Raw genomic sequence first — 13,345 nt, forward strand, 5'->3', positions numbered from 1 at the left:
AGTTGACACCACGTGAAACAGAAGAATTTCTCAGCTGAGTCCTCCCCAAATTCCTGGCCCAAAACATGATGGTGTGGGTTTTCTCCACTCTTTGGAGAAACATTTTATGCAGCGATAACAAGATCAGATGTTTACTAGATTATAACAGTTTGATTAGACTATTTCCTAAGAACATTAACTTTCCTTAGTTTCAATGACATAGTCAACATGCAATTTTTAATTTGTAGTTGATATTTAAATTTCCAGTTAGGAAAAAGCTTGATGTTGAGGATTTGCACTAAATTTTAGGCTAGGTATAGCAACAATTTTTATGGAAATTATTATGTACAGTATAAGGTAATTTTTTATGGGCTAGAGTTACTAACCAATTTCTTTTTTTATCTTTTTTATTGTTTATTTATTATTATACTTTATGTTCTAGGGTACATGTGCACAACGTGCAGTTTTGTTACATATGTATACATGTGCTGTGTTGGTTTGCTGCACCCACTAACTCATCATTTACATTAGGTATTTCTGCTAATGCTATCCCGCCCTCATCCCCCCACTCCATGACAGGCCCTGGTGCATGATGTTCCCTGCCCTGTGTTCAAGTGTTCAAGTTGTTCAGTTCCCACCTATGAGTGAGAACATGTGGTGTTTGGTTTTCTGTCCTTGTGATAGTTTGCTGAGAATGATGGTTTCCAGCTGCATCCATGTCCCTACAAAGGACAGGAACTCATCCTTTTTTATGGCTGCATAGTATTCCACGGTGTATATGTGCCACATTTTCTTTATCCAGTCTATCATTGATGGACATTTGGGTTGGTTCCAAGTCTTTGCTGTTGTGAATAGTGCTGCAATAAACATACGTGTGCATGTGTCTTTATAGTAGCATGATGTATAATCCTTTGGGTATATACCCAATAATGGGATGGCTGGGTCAAATGGTATTTCTAGTTCTAGATCCTTGAGGAATCGCCACACTGTCTTCCACAATGGTTGAACTAGTTTACAGTCCCACCAACAGTGTAAAAGCGTTCCTATTTCTCCACGTCCTCTCCAGCACCTGTTGTTTCCTGAGTTTTTAATGATCGCCATTCTAACTGGTGTGAGATGACATCTCATTGTGGTTTTGATTTGCATTTCTCTGATGACCAGTGATGGTGAGCATTTTTTCATGTGTCTGTTGACTGCATAAATGTCTTCTTTTGAAAAATGTCTGTTCATATCCTTTGCCCACTTTTTGATGGGATCATTTGATTTTTTCTTGTAAATTTGTTTAAGTTCTTTGTAGATTCTGGACATTAGCCCTTTGTCACATGCGTAGATTGCAAAAATGTTCTCCCACTCTGTAGGTTGCCTGTTCACTCTGATGGTAGTTTCTTTTGCTGTGCAGAAGCTCTTTAGTTTAATTAGATCCCGTTTGTCTATTTTGGCTTTTGTTGCCATTGCTTTTGGTATTGTAGTCATGAAGTCCTTGCCCATACCTATATCCTGAATGGTATTGCCTAGGTTTTCCTCTAGGGTTTTTATGGTTTTAGGTCTAACATTTAAGTCTTTAATCCATCTTGAATTAATTTGTGTCTAAGGTGTAAGGAAGGGATCCAGTTTCAGCTTTCCACATATGGCTAGCCAGTTTTCCCAGCACCATTTACTAAATAGGGAATCCTTTCCCCATTTCTTGTTACTAACCAATTTCTTAATCACATTAGGCACTAAACCAAAGCAGGGTTAGACCTGAAACCTTTTTAAAAAATCAGACTGTGGGATCCTGTGGTAACTATACTAAAACAGTTGTTGTCAAATCACATTTTTGTATTTTAAATCCATATTTCTCACCTGGAAAAATGTTAGTATTTAAACTCAATATATAAACATTTAACATATTACCAAATTTTAAATTCTCATATTTATTAAAAAATACTAATTTCTGGCCAAGTGTGGTGGCTCATGCATGTAATCCCAGCACTTTGGGAGGCCAACGTGGGAGGCTCACCTGAGATCAGGAGTTCAAGACCAGCCTGGCCAACATGGTGAAACCCCATCTCTACTAAAAATACAAAAATTAGCTAGGCAAGGTGGTGGGCACCTGTAATCCCAGGTACGTGGGAGGCTGAGGCAGGAGAATTGCTTGAACCTGGGAGGCAGAGTTTGCAGTGAGCCAAGATCCCACCACTGCACTGCAGCCTGGGTGACAGAGCAAGACTCCATCTCAAAACAAAACAAAACAAAAAACTAATTTCTTAACTCTAAATCATCATTAGTGATAATAAAGGAAGTATTTCATTTACAGATTTGAAATCAGAAGCCAAAAGCAAAACAAAGTTTTGTGATGTGAATTCTGTGAGCTTCAGAAAGTATATAGTTGAGAACACAGGTACTTCAGAGAAAGCATAGAGTTAAGAACATAGGTAAATATTCAATAAAGGAAGAACTTTCAGGGTTCACTTGGATACAGTAGAATGTTTTGTTTCCTATCTACAGCTCTAATGGGAGAGTCCATAACTAGCTGTTTTTTAAAAAAATCAAATTGTATCTAATTGATGAACCATTGATATCATTTGTTTTTTGCCGGTCATCTCTCTTCTACGTTTAAGAAAGGTGCAACAGATTGAGAAAAAGTCTGAAAACTATTTCAGTAGGTCCATGCTGGTAAGCAGATAATGAGCCATATAACTGGGCATAAATTGAATAAAACCTTGTTTTAAAAAGTGAGCAAGTAAAAAAGTAAAACATGAGTAAAAATTTAAGCTGCCCTTCGCAAGGAGACAAAAGTAGAAACTGAGAATAGTAACATAATCATATATTGAAGATTATGACTTAAGTTCCAACTGTACATAGCAAATATTCAACAGGCAATGTTAAGAGTAAATAAACAAAACAACAACAAGTAATAGAACTAAATTGCTTAGTAATATGGAGGTGACCATTAGGAGAACCAGAGAAAGAAAAGGGTACCTCTCAGGAGTACCAGGGAGTGTGTCAAATGATCAAGTAGGTCTGTTGCTTTTCATCATAAAACCTGGTTTGGTATTTGATTTTTTTAAGTATTATAAACCTTTCAGTGCAAAGTGGTCGATAAACATTATAAGCCTTTCTTACTTTGATTAAAGAAAAAGACAAGAGCATGTTGGCAGTTTTCATGTTTGAAAAAAAAAAAAGAGCAGAAAAAGACAACAGCAAAAGAAAAATTAAAGGGCAATGGCGCATGCCTGTAATCTCAGCACTTTGGGAGGCCAAGGTGATAGGATCACTTGAGGCCAGGATGTTGAGGCTTGTAGTGAGTCATGATTGCACCACTGCACTGCAGCGTGGGTGACAGAATGAGACTCTGTCCCCAAAAAAGGAAAATTAACATTTTGAGTGTTTGCCAAAATGCGGATGCTGCCGCCCAAGGTGAACAATACCCTGTTGCGGGAAGTCAGGGACCCCAAATTTTCCCAAATTTGGAAAATTACTACAAACTTAGTTGCTCAATGCAAAACAAGTATCTTATAGTTCTGTAGTCAGGAGTCAAAAATGGGTCTTACGGGACTTAAAGATGTCAAAATGCCAGTAGAGCTATGGTCCTTTCTGGAAGCTCTAAGAGTAAGTCCATTTTCTTTATTTTTCCAGCTTTTAGAGGCTGCCTGCACTCCTTGGCTCATGGCCCCTTCCAGCAATGAATCCCTCTGACCTCTGCTTCTGCTGTTACATCTTCAGATACTGATCCTCCTGCCTCTCTTTAACAAGGACCTTGTGATTACACAGAGCCCACCCAGATAATCCAGAATAATCCTCCCATCTCAAGATCCTTAACTTAATCACATCTGCCAAATCCCTTTCACCATATAAGGTAACATATTCATAGGTTCCAGGGATTAGGATGAGGATATCTTTGAGGGACCATTATTCGTCCTATTACAATAAGTTATCCAGATTTCCAAGGTCAGTATAGAAACTGAAGATTGTGCTGTCAATCAAGCTTCTATACTCTTGAGAATCCAAGGAATTGGCAATTTTGAATAGTTAAAAGTGGTCCTTTAAAGCTTCATATGTAGCTGAATGCAAGGATGAGGGGGAAAAATCGCTCCAAAAGCAAATATTCAAATACAAATGTACATATGTATAAATGATGACTGGATTATAAACTCTAAATTTATGGTGTATTATGGAAAGAGACCACTTTTCCAGCATTCAGCATATAATAGGTGCTAAAAATGCTTTTTCTGAAAAAATTAAATATACACTTGTTAAATATTACATTGTTCAAGTTCAAAAAATTTAAAAACGTAATTGGCCACACTTTGAATTCTGGCACATATTAGATAAATTACTTGCCTCTTCCACAAAGTGGGTTATAGAATTAGAAACAAGAGTGCCAGTTTTGAAGTCACACTGTTTTGGTTTGAATAGCAACTTTGTTACTTGCTGTGCAGTTGTTCAAAACCTGTCTTAAGTTTTCTTATGTACAAAATGGGAATGAGGATAGCACTGATCTCTCAGATTCACTGTAGATTATGTGAAATACATAGAAAGCAATCAGTGTGGTGCAGATGAATGACAAATCTTGTTAGCCTTTATTATGGCCTTTTCCTAGTGGCATTTCAAACATTTCACTGGCCTCTGTTGACCTCAGCTAAGAGAAAAAGAAATTTTTAGGTGCAATTATAGCCTCAGGCTTATATTCTTATGGGACTTAAAAGGCGGAGTATGAGAAGCTTAGTGCTTCATGAAGGTGGTTCTTATACCAGGGCAACCAATGTCTTCATTCTTACAGTAAAGGGAAAGTAGCTACCTAAGAGCTGGCGGATATCTGTTGGAAGGAGACATTGAAGCGGAGAGAAAGTGGTAAGCAAGTGTTCTAGCAACTCTGTTGAGCAATATGCATCAGCAGTTGGTAATCTCTAGGCCCCAAAGGTACTAAAAGCCTGAGAGCATAAAAAGTATCATAGCCCTCATCTCTACATTCCCAATGTCACTGTTAACAATTACAGCAGCTTTTTGGATAAAATATACATTTTTATAAGCAGAGTTGAAAAACTAATAGCTTGTAGGCACACTGTTGGTCTAAAGAATTTTTTCAAAAGCTGCAAAGACTAAAAGTAGAAAGAGTATAGATAAAAGTCAAATTTGGAAAACATGGCAACACTGGATATGTGTTCCTACATAATTATCCACTGGATCTGAGGAGCAGTCCCTTTAGCTAGGCCTTGCCCTCTTAGGAAGAATAGCTAACATTAAAAATATGAGTTTCCCTTTAAAAGAGGCCTTCCTTTAATTAGAATATGATCTTTGGCTAGGTTTGTTAAAGGAAAATTAGTCTCATAGCTAATACATTTTTACTTACATCACGATTCCTATTAAGGTCCTCATACCTAAGAAGGTAACATTTTCTTAATGTTAATTTTAAAAAACCTGTTTGTTTGAAGGATCCCTTGTGCTAGAGTTGACTTCAAGTTGTGAAACACTGTATGATTACATAAGTTATTTAATTTTTAAATTTTTAATTTTTTGTGGGCACACTGTAGGTATATATAAGGTACGTGAGATGTTTTGATACTGCATGCAATGTGAAATAAGCACATAATGGAGAATGGGATATCCATACTTTATTTATTTTTCGCTTTGTCGCTCAGGCTAGAATGCAGTGGCACGATCTCTGCTCACTGCAAGCTCCGCTTCCCAGGTTCACACCATTCTCCTGCCTCAGCCTCCCGAGTAGCTGGGACTACAGGTGCCTGCCACCATGCCCGGCTAATTTTTTGTATTTTTAGTAGAGATGGGGTTTCACCGTGTTAGCCAGAATGGTCTCGATCTCCTGACCTTGTGATCCGACCGCCTCGGCCTTCCAAAGTGCTGGGATTACAGCGTGAGCCACCACGGTCCAGCCAATTTATTTATTTTTAGATACAGGATCTCACTCTGTCACCCAGGCTGGAGTGCAGCAGCACAAATGTAGCTCACTGTAGCCTGTAACTCCTGTACTTAAGCGACCCTCCCACCTCAGCCTTTGAAGTAGCTGGGATTACAGGCATGAGCCACCACATCTGGATACATACATCATAACTTAATGACTGGTATTAAAATTAATGATGGTTCAAAAATTATTCATTGATTATTTAAATGATTCAGCAGTAAAACTTAGTAAGCTTTTCTACACTATATTCAAAAGTATAAAAAGATCATTATGTTTATGGTGGCCAAAATGAACAACTAACTTGATCATCTTTCTCCTGCAGTAGAACTCAAAATCAATAAAGAGGATTTTGGCAATTTTCCTGAAACCCTAATAAAATGTATTAATAATAATAATAAATTAATAAAACTTTTTGTTTTCACTTTTTTTTTTACTCTTTTTTTTCACTTATTTACCTGCCAGGCCCATAAGCAAAATCTGAGTTCGCTTATTCTCTTCCTCTGAAGCCCAACTTGGGTATCTCCAATGTTTTCCTAATGCAAATTAAAATTAACACACCTCAATTTAAAAAAAACAAACAAAGATGCAGCTAGGTGCAGTGACTAATACCTATAATACCAGTGCTTTGGGAGGCTGAGGTGAGAGGATTGCTGGAGGCCAGGAATTCAAGACCAGCCTGGGCAATACAGTGCATCTCCATCTACAAAAAATGTTTTTAAATTAGCTGGGCATGTTGGCATACACTTGTAGTCCTACCTATTCAAGAGGCTGAGATAGAAGAACTGCTTGAGCTCAGGAGTTCGAGGTTACAGTGAGCTATATGATTGTACCACTGCACTGTAGCCTGAGTGACAGAACAAGATCCTGTCTCTAAGAGAGAGAGAGAGAGGAAAAACAAAAAAAGCATCTTTGTTTGGAGTCTTGGCTGGGAGCTACATGTTATATATCAGAATTTAGGGAGGAATGGAAGGCCCAAGAATTCACTGTGCTGTCCCTAAAAGGATGCTAAACATGTTGGACTTGACAAATTATCATCACTGCAGCTACATTTAAAATACATTAATGATCTAATATTCCTATTTGTATTTTATGTACAACTTAAGTTTTCACTAAAAAGTATTATTAAACAACAGTCTAAACTTTTGTGAGAACTGTATTTTGGAAAAACTAATAAAACATCTGGAAACTGAACTGGTGGTCCACAGGCCACTCTTTGAATCACAAGTGTTTTATTTGATTAGTGGTTAGGGGAAAAAGTAAATGGCTTGTTCTGTTAAATGACAGGATTTTGGTGGGGACCACTTCGAAGGGCCAGTTCTCATCCAAACCAAGTTCAAGGTCTGGTGGGAAGAAATTCTACCTTGCCAATTTCAGATGCTGGACACTCACAAAATCTCAATGTCAGGTGAGGAACTATTATGCAAAGCCTTTTCCATCCATATTTATCAACTTCCTAAGTTCTCTTTTGAGTGGATTCTCTGGTGTTGAATAAGGAATGAATGTTAAAGAGAAATTTTACTATACTGATTACACTGAAAGGGTTTCTCTCCAATATGGATTCTGATATGATGAAAAAGCTGAATTCTGTGAACTTTACCACACTTGTTACACTGGTAGTAACAAATCTCTCTGGTGTGAAGCCTCTGGTGCTTGTTAAGGACTGACCACTGGCCAAAGGCTTTGTTTCACTTATCACATTTATTATAAGGTCTCTCTCCAGTATGGATTTTCTTACGATGAATGAGTCTAGTGTTTGCACTGAAAGCTTTCCCATATTTTTCTCATTTATATTTCTAACTCCAGTGTGAATTCTCTTATTTGCATGAAGCCTACACTCCTGAGTAAAGGCTTTCCCATACTTGTTATATTCATAGGAATCCTCACCAGTGTGAATTTCTGATGCTGAATTAGGACAGAGTTCTGAGCAAAAATTATTCCACATTCATCACTGTGGTATTTTCTGGATATTTTCCTAGTCTTTCCTCATATATTTGGACATCTACACAAAGCTCTCAGGAATACTGCCATCAAATCTGACAGTGTTTTCCTGTTGGCATGTTATTTCTTCACTTCTTCTGCTTGGGAAGAACATTCTTATTCTCCATTTTGATCAAATCATCTGAAAGAAGAGACTGAAAATGTCAGCATAATTCACTCATTCACATATACTTTACTCAATCACTTGCTCACGAAATCAGCACTTTTTAGAACTACATGCCAGAAGAGAAAACAGAAGAAAATGTTTCCCATAAAACAGATATGTAGAGTTTATTACTTAAATTATAATGTGCTATCATTTAAAAAGGAAGGGTTGTGTGTGTATACATACATATGCTTGTATTAAAACAACAAGTAATGAAAAGATAATTCATAAAAGGAGCACAGAAAGGTTACTGATGGGTAAGGGAGGCAACAGGAAGAAGAAAACAAGAATAGAGCCTCGAAAATATCTTACTTTGTAGATTTAACATCTAAAACTTCATGTTTTAAATAATTTTATTTTTTTATTTTTATTTTTTATTTTTTATTTTTTTTTTGAGACGGAGTCTCGCTCTGTCGCCCAAGCTGGAGTGCAGTGGCGCGATCTCGGCTCACTGCAAGCTCCGCCTCCCAGGTTTACGCCATTCTCCTGCCTCAGCCTCCCGAGTAGCTGGGACTACAGGCGCCCACCATCTCGCCCGGCTAGTTTTTTTGTATTAAATAATTTTAAAAACCACTCTGAACATTGAAAAAAATTCAACAAACTGAACTTACGTTTATATCCACTGGTGGCATAACCATATAAAAGAGTAATTATTTCATATGTCCTTAAAGCAGTAATTTTTTCTTTGTATAGCCCAAGTGATATATATCTTAAGGACAAAAAGAATAGAAAACATGTATACACACGCACACGCCACCATTAAGCTATTTACAGTAACCATATTTGTGGGTAATGCTGTTGTTTTTTTATGATGAGGCTATTGTGTATATATTGTGGGACAGCACATGAGTAATTATTTGATGTTCTATCATTCCTGGTGTCTTTCAGAATCCTCTAAAAAGAGATACAGATGAAGATAAGAGATTAAGACTCTAAGTAGTAAATGTGAACTAGAACTATCAATGTGAACTCATGATACACACTTTCTTTTACATTTTTTCCTAACTCTGAGTACTGGAAAGGCCTAGGACCAATGACTAAGCCATAAGCACTCCTAATGCCCTATTTTTGGTTTTGAAATACCATTTCCCGTTAGGCAGAATCAAGGGTCCTTGGAAAAAGTATTAATTCTAGGACTATGTAAGGAAAACTATAAGATGGGCCTGGTACATCTTATCATACAGGTCAGCAAGAAAACTATCAAAGATGACTAGGTTCATAAGGATTCACATGCCAAACTGAAAAGGTTTCTACTGCTCAAAGAGGAGACAAATGAGCTTTAGTAAGGATAGTATTATGGATTGAAAAACATCAAATAATGCTTCAATCCACAAGTTCCTAATGATACTATTACTAACAACTGGCCACTGTTTTAAAGGATGATTACAAACTAATTCATTGTTTTGAAAACTGATTTAAAAAGCAAGGTAGTGGGGAGTGACTTAACCAATTATCTTGCCTTACCTAAACAAACCATTGGATAACTAAACAGAAAACCAGGGGAAATGTCTTTTTATATAACTATTCCAGCTTTATTAAATGAAGAAAGAAGGATACAATTAGAATGTCACCATTTTGGGACCCCTAATGGATTATTGGCTATAGATATTGAGGATCAATAGCTGCTAACACCACAGAAAAAGAGACAAACAGAAAATATAGGCTTCAAATAGAACACACCATCTTGCCAAAATCATTAAATTTACCTGGTCAAAAAAACTTAAAACTTGATTTTAATCAAGCTTGTACATTACTACAATTTACAGAAAATACAGAGGACAGCATAACATCGTAGACTACAGCACATGATGCAGACAGCAAAACCCATGCTGTGTGCAACTCTACAGGACAAACAACTTCATTTTCTTTAACAAGTGAGTTGTAACAGAAGAGAAAACAGGAGAGGGTACCTATATATTAAAAGAAACTTAGGAGACATATCAACCCATCACAATGTGTTTTCTTCCTTGGATCTTGATTAAGATAAGTTAAAAAACAAGATGAACAAAAAAAAGTTTATGACATCTTTGAGAAAACTGGAAAATTGATATTAAGGAATTACTGTTAATTGTTTAGGTATGAAAATAGTATTCTGTTTACATTTTTAAAATTCATATCTTTTACAGCAAATATTGAAATATTTACATTTGAAAGACTATGATATCTCAGATATGCTTTAAAATTATATGTATAAAAAAGCATGGGATATGAGTAGAGTTACAAGTGAAACCAGATCAGCCATAATCTGATAATGGTGAAGCTGGGTGACAGGTTCATGGGGATTTATTAAAAGTAGTACAATTCTACTTTTATATATGCTTAAACTTTTTTTATAGTACAGAGTGAAGAAAAAAAGAAGAAGAAAAGAGTTCATGGCTTTTAGTCGGTAGTATTTAAAAAAAAAAACAGAAAAAAGAAGCCATGTAAAAACCCTCTAAGGCCAGTTACAAAATAATTCAATACCTTTGCAGTGAAATGTATGTCAGCTACATATAGGTACTATATGTAACTTGAAAAGATATCTGTAATGTAATATTAAACTAAAAAACAAGTGGTAAACAATACTTACAGTATAATGACATTTTAGCATGTATGCATGCTTTCCCAGTAAGCATGCACCTACTAAAGTTTTATGTTTCCTACGCTCATTTAAAAAATGTACATTTAAAAATTTATTTATTGCATGTAGCCTTTTAATAGTTTTCTATTGGCTTCAATATAGAAAAACATTCTCCTGTCTTTGGGATAAGAGGTTTGGGTTAAGGAAATTGGCAGTATTAGAAGGGAGAAACTGAACCATACAAGATAACATGAGAGTAGCAGGATTTAAAAACAAAAAAAACAAAAAACAATTTTAAGGCAAAGAAGTGAAGAAAGAAAAGAATCATAATCCAGGTTAAAGTGGTATGCTTAGAGGAACAGGTTAAAAGTGGAATAGGCAATAGAGATTAAATGAAACGTAGGCAGAGATTTTAGTGACGAGGTTCATTTGGAAAAATACAAAAAGATACCAACATTTCCTAACTTCTTCTTTGCTGTCTCCTCCTCAATGTTCTCCTTAACAGTGTGAAACTCCCAAGATTCGGAGCTGAGTTGACCCTTTACTGGCTGGAGCTGGACTCCAGGTGAGTCCTATGAAGCTGCCAGATACAGTATTTGCGTTGGGACACTATTTGTTGCCTGTGGGAGGGTGGGGAACTGGGGACAATAAGATAGAGTTTAATGAGGTTAACATTTGCTGAAAGTTAGAGCTTAAAATCCCATTATTACTGTGGAACACACGATGGGAGGGCAGAAAGCAGTTTTCCTTTATCTGCAATGGCAAGGACAAACAGACAAAGAAGGAAAAATACACAGGGCCTACAAGTTAAAAAAAAAAAAAAGAAACTCAAAAAAAAAACTCAACATAGTAGAACAAAAATAAATAACTCTGGCCAATAACATGTTAGCCATTTTCTCTAACTACCCTAAAGAAGTGATCTCAACTCTCTTATCTCTCTCTGGAGATAATACCTGCTATCTGATAAGACATTTCTTCATTTTACCTTTCCTCCCAGATCATTCGGCTTCCTCTCCAAGTTCAGTACAGACAGCTTCTTCACTATACTCTGGGATGCTCCTATACCCAGGCCTGGAGTTCTTCGGCAGGATGATCAGGATCCATAGTTCCAAGATGTGCTCCTTGCTGTGTATCACTGGTCTCCAGCACTGATGGCAAAGAACCTGCAGCTGGACCCTTGAGGCCCAAGCAAATACCCATAGTACCCTCTCTGAAGAACTCCTGACCAGAAGCTCCCTTTCTGTGTGGGCTAGATTCTTTAACTATACGACACTTCTTTGGTTCTTCTGCAGTTGGTCTGAATGCATTCCTGGGTGAAACAGCTCAGAAGACTGGCTCACTGCAGCAGTACGTATGCTTCAGGCTGATGCTAAGGCATAACACATCATTGTTAAAGAAGATCAACTCCAAACTGGAACATATTTACTTCAGAGGTGAATGGCTATATCAAGGCAATGATTTGAAGGTGAAAAAAAAATTTATGTGAAAGATAAATAAGCAAAAAATGACATAAAATTAACTAAAAGACATTTCAATAACTTCTAGAGTAAAGAATAAGACACTATTAGCTTTTAGATCTAGAAAATTCAGTGAAATATTCAGATGATTAACAAAAACAATAGGTGCAAAAAGTGATGCACACAACTTGGCATGCTTATATTGCATGTCAGATGGGTCAATTAACATTTACAGGCATACATTGGACATATTGCAGATTTGGTTCTAGATCACTGCAAAAGAGCAAATATTGCAATAAAGTGAGTTATACAATTTTTTTGCCTTTCCAGTGCATATAAAAGTTATGTTTACACTACATGACAGTCTATTAAGTGTGCAGTAGCATGTCTAAAAAATGCACATACCTTAATTAAAAGATACTTTATTGCTAAAAAATGCAGAACTCTTCAGTGAGTCATAATCTTTTTGAGGCTGCAGGGTCTTGCCTCGATGTCTGCTGACTCATGGCTGATCAGGGTGATAACTGCTGAAGGCTCGGGTGGCTGTGGCAATTTCTTAAAACATGAGACACTGAAGTTTGCTGCAACAATTGATTCTTCCTTTCATGAGCTATTTCTCTGTGATATGCGATGCTGTTTAATAGCATTTTACCCACAGAACTCTCAAAATTAGAGTCAATCCTCTCAAACTCTGCCACTGCTTTATCAATTAAGTTTATGTGACATTCTAAATTCTTTGCTATTATTTCAACAATTTCACAGCATCTTCCCCAGTAGATTTAATCTCAAGAAACCACTTTCTTTACTCATCCATAAGAAGCAACTTCTCATCCATTCAAATTTTATCATAAGAATGCAGCAATTCTGTCACATCTTCCAAGAAGATGAGACAAGAGAACTACACTTCTAATTCTAATTCTCTTGCTATTTCCTCTATATCTACAGTTATTTCCTCCACTGAAGTCTTGAACCTGTTAAAGTCATCCATGAGGATGGAAATCAACTTCTTCCAAACTCCTGTTCACGCTGATATTTTGATCTCCTCCCGTGAATCACAAATGTTCTTAATAGCATCTAGAATGTGAATCCCCTCCAGAAAGTTTTCAATTTACTTTGCCCAGATCCATCAGAGGAATCACTATCTATGGTAGCTATACCCTTACAAAATGTATTTCTTAAATAATAAGACTTGAAAGCTGCAATTATTCCTTGATCTGTGGGCTGTGGAATGGTTAGCTGTGTTAGTAGGCATGAAAACAATATTAACCTTTTTGCACATCTCCCTCAGAGCTCTTCAGTAACTC

The 13,345-nt window shown here is 36.6% G+C and overlaps 1 long non-coding RNA gene across 1 annotated transcript in view; it reads left to right on the plus strand.

The window, feature by feature from the left end:
* LOC117086905 overlaps nt 1-11,654 on the plus strand; it is a 31,095-nt gene extending 19,441 nt beyond the window's left edge. Inside the window, exons 2-3 of the long non-coding RNA XR_004438615.1 lie at nt 11,090-11,149; nt 11,582-11,654. This is a non-coding gene — a long non-coding RNA (uncharacterized LOC117086905). The remainder of the gene's footprint in view (nt 1-11,089; nt 11,150-11,581) is intronic.
* Nucleotides 11,655-13,345: the final 1,691 nt, after the last annotated feature.

This window comes from Trachypithecus francoisi, unplaced genomic scaffold (genome assembly GCF_009764315.1).
Source record: "Trachypithecus francoisi isolate TF-2019V2 unplaced genomic scaffold, Tfra_2.0 Lachesis_group10, whole genome shotgun sequence".
Lineage (NCBI taxonomy): Eukaryota > Metazoa > Chordata > Mammalia > Primates > Cercopithecidae > Trachypithecus > Trachypithecus francoisi.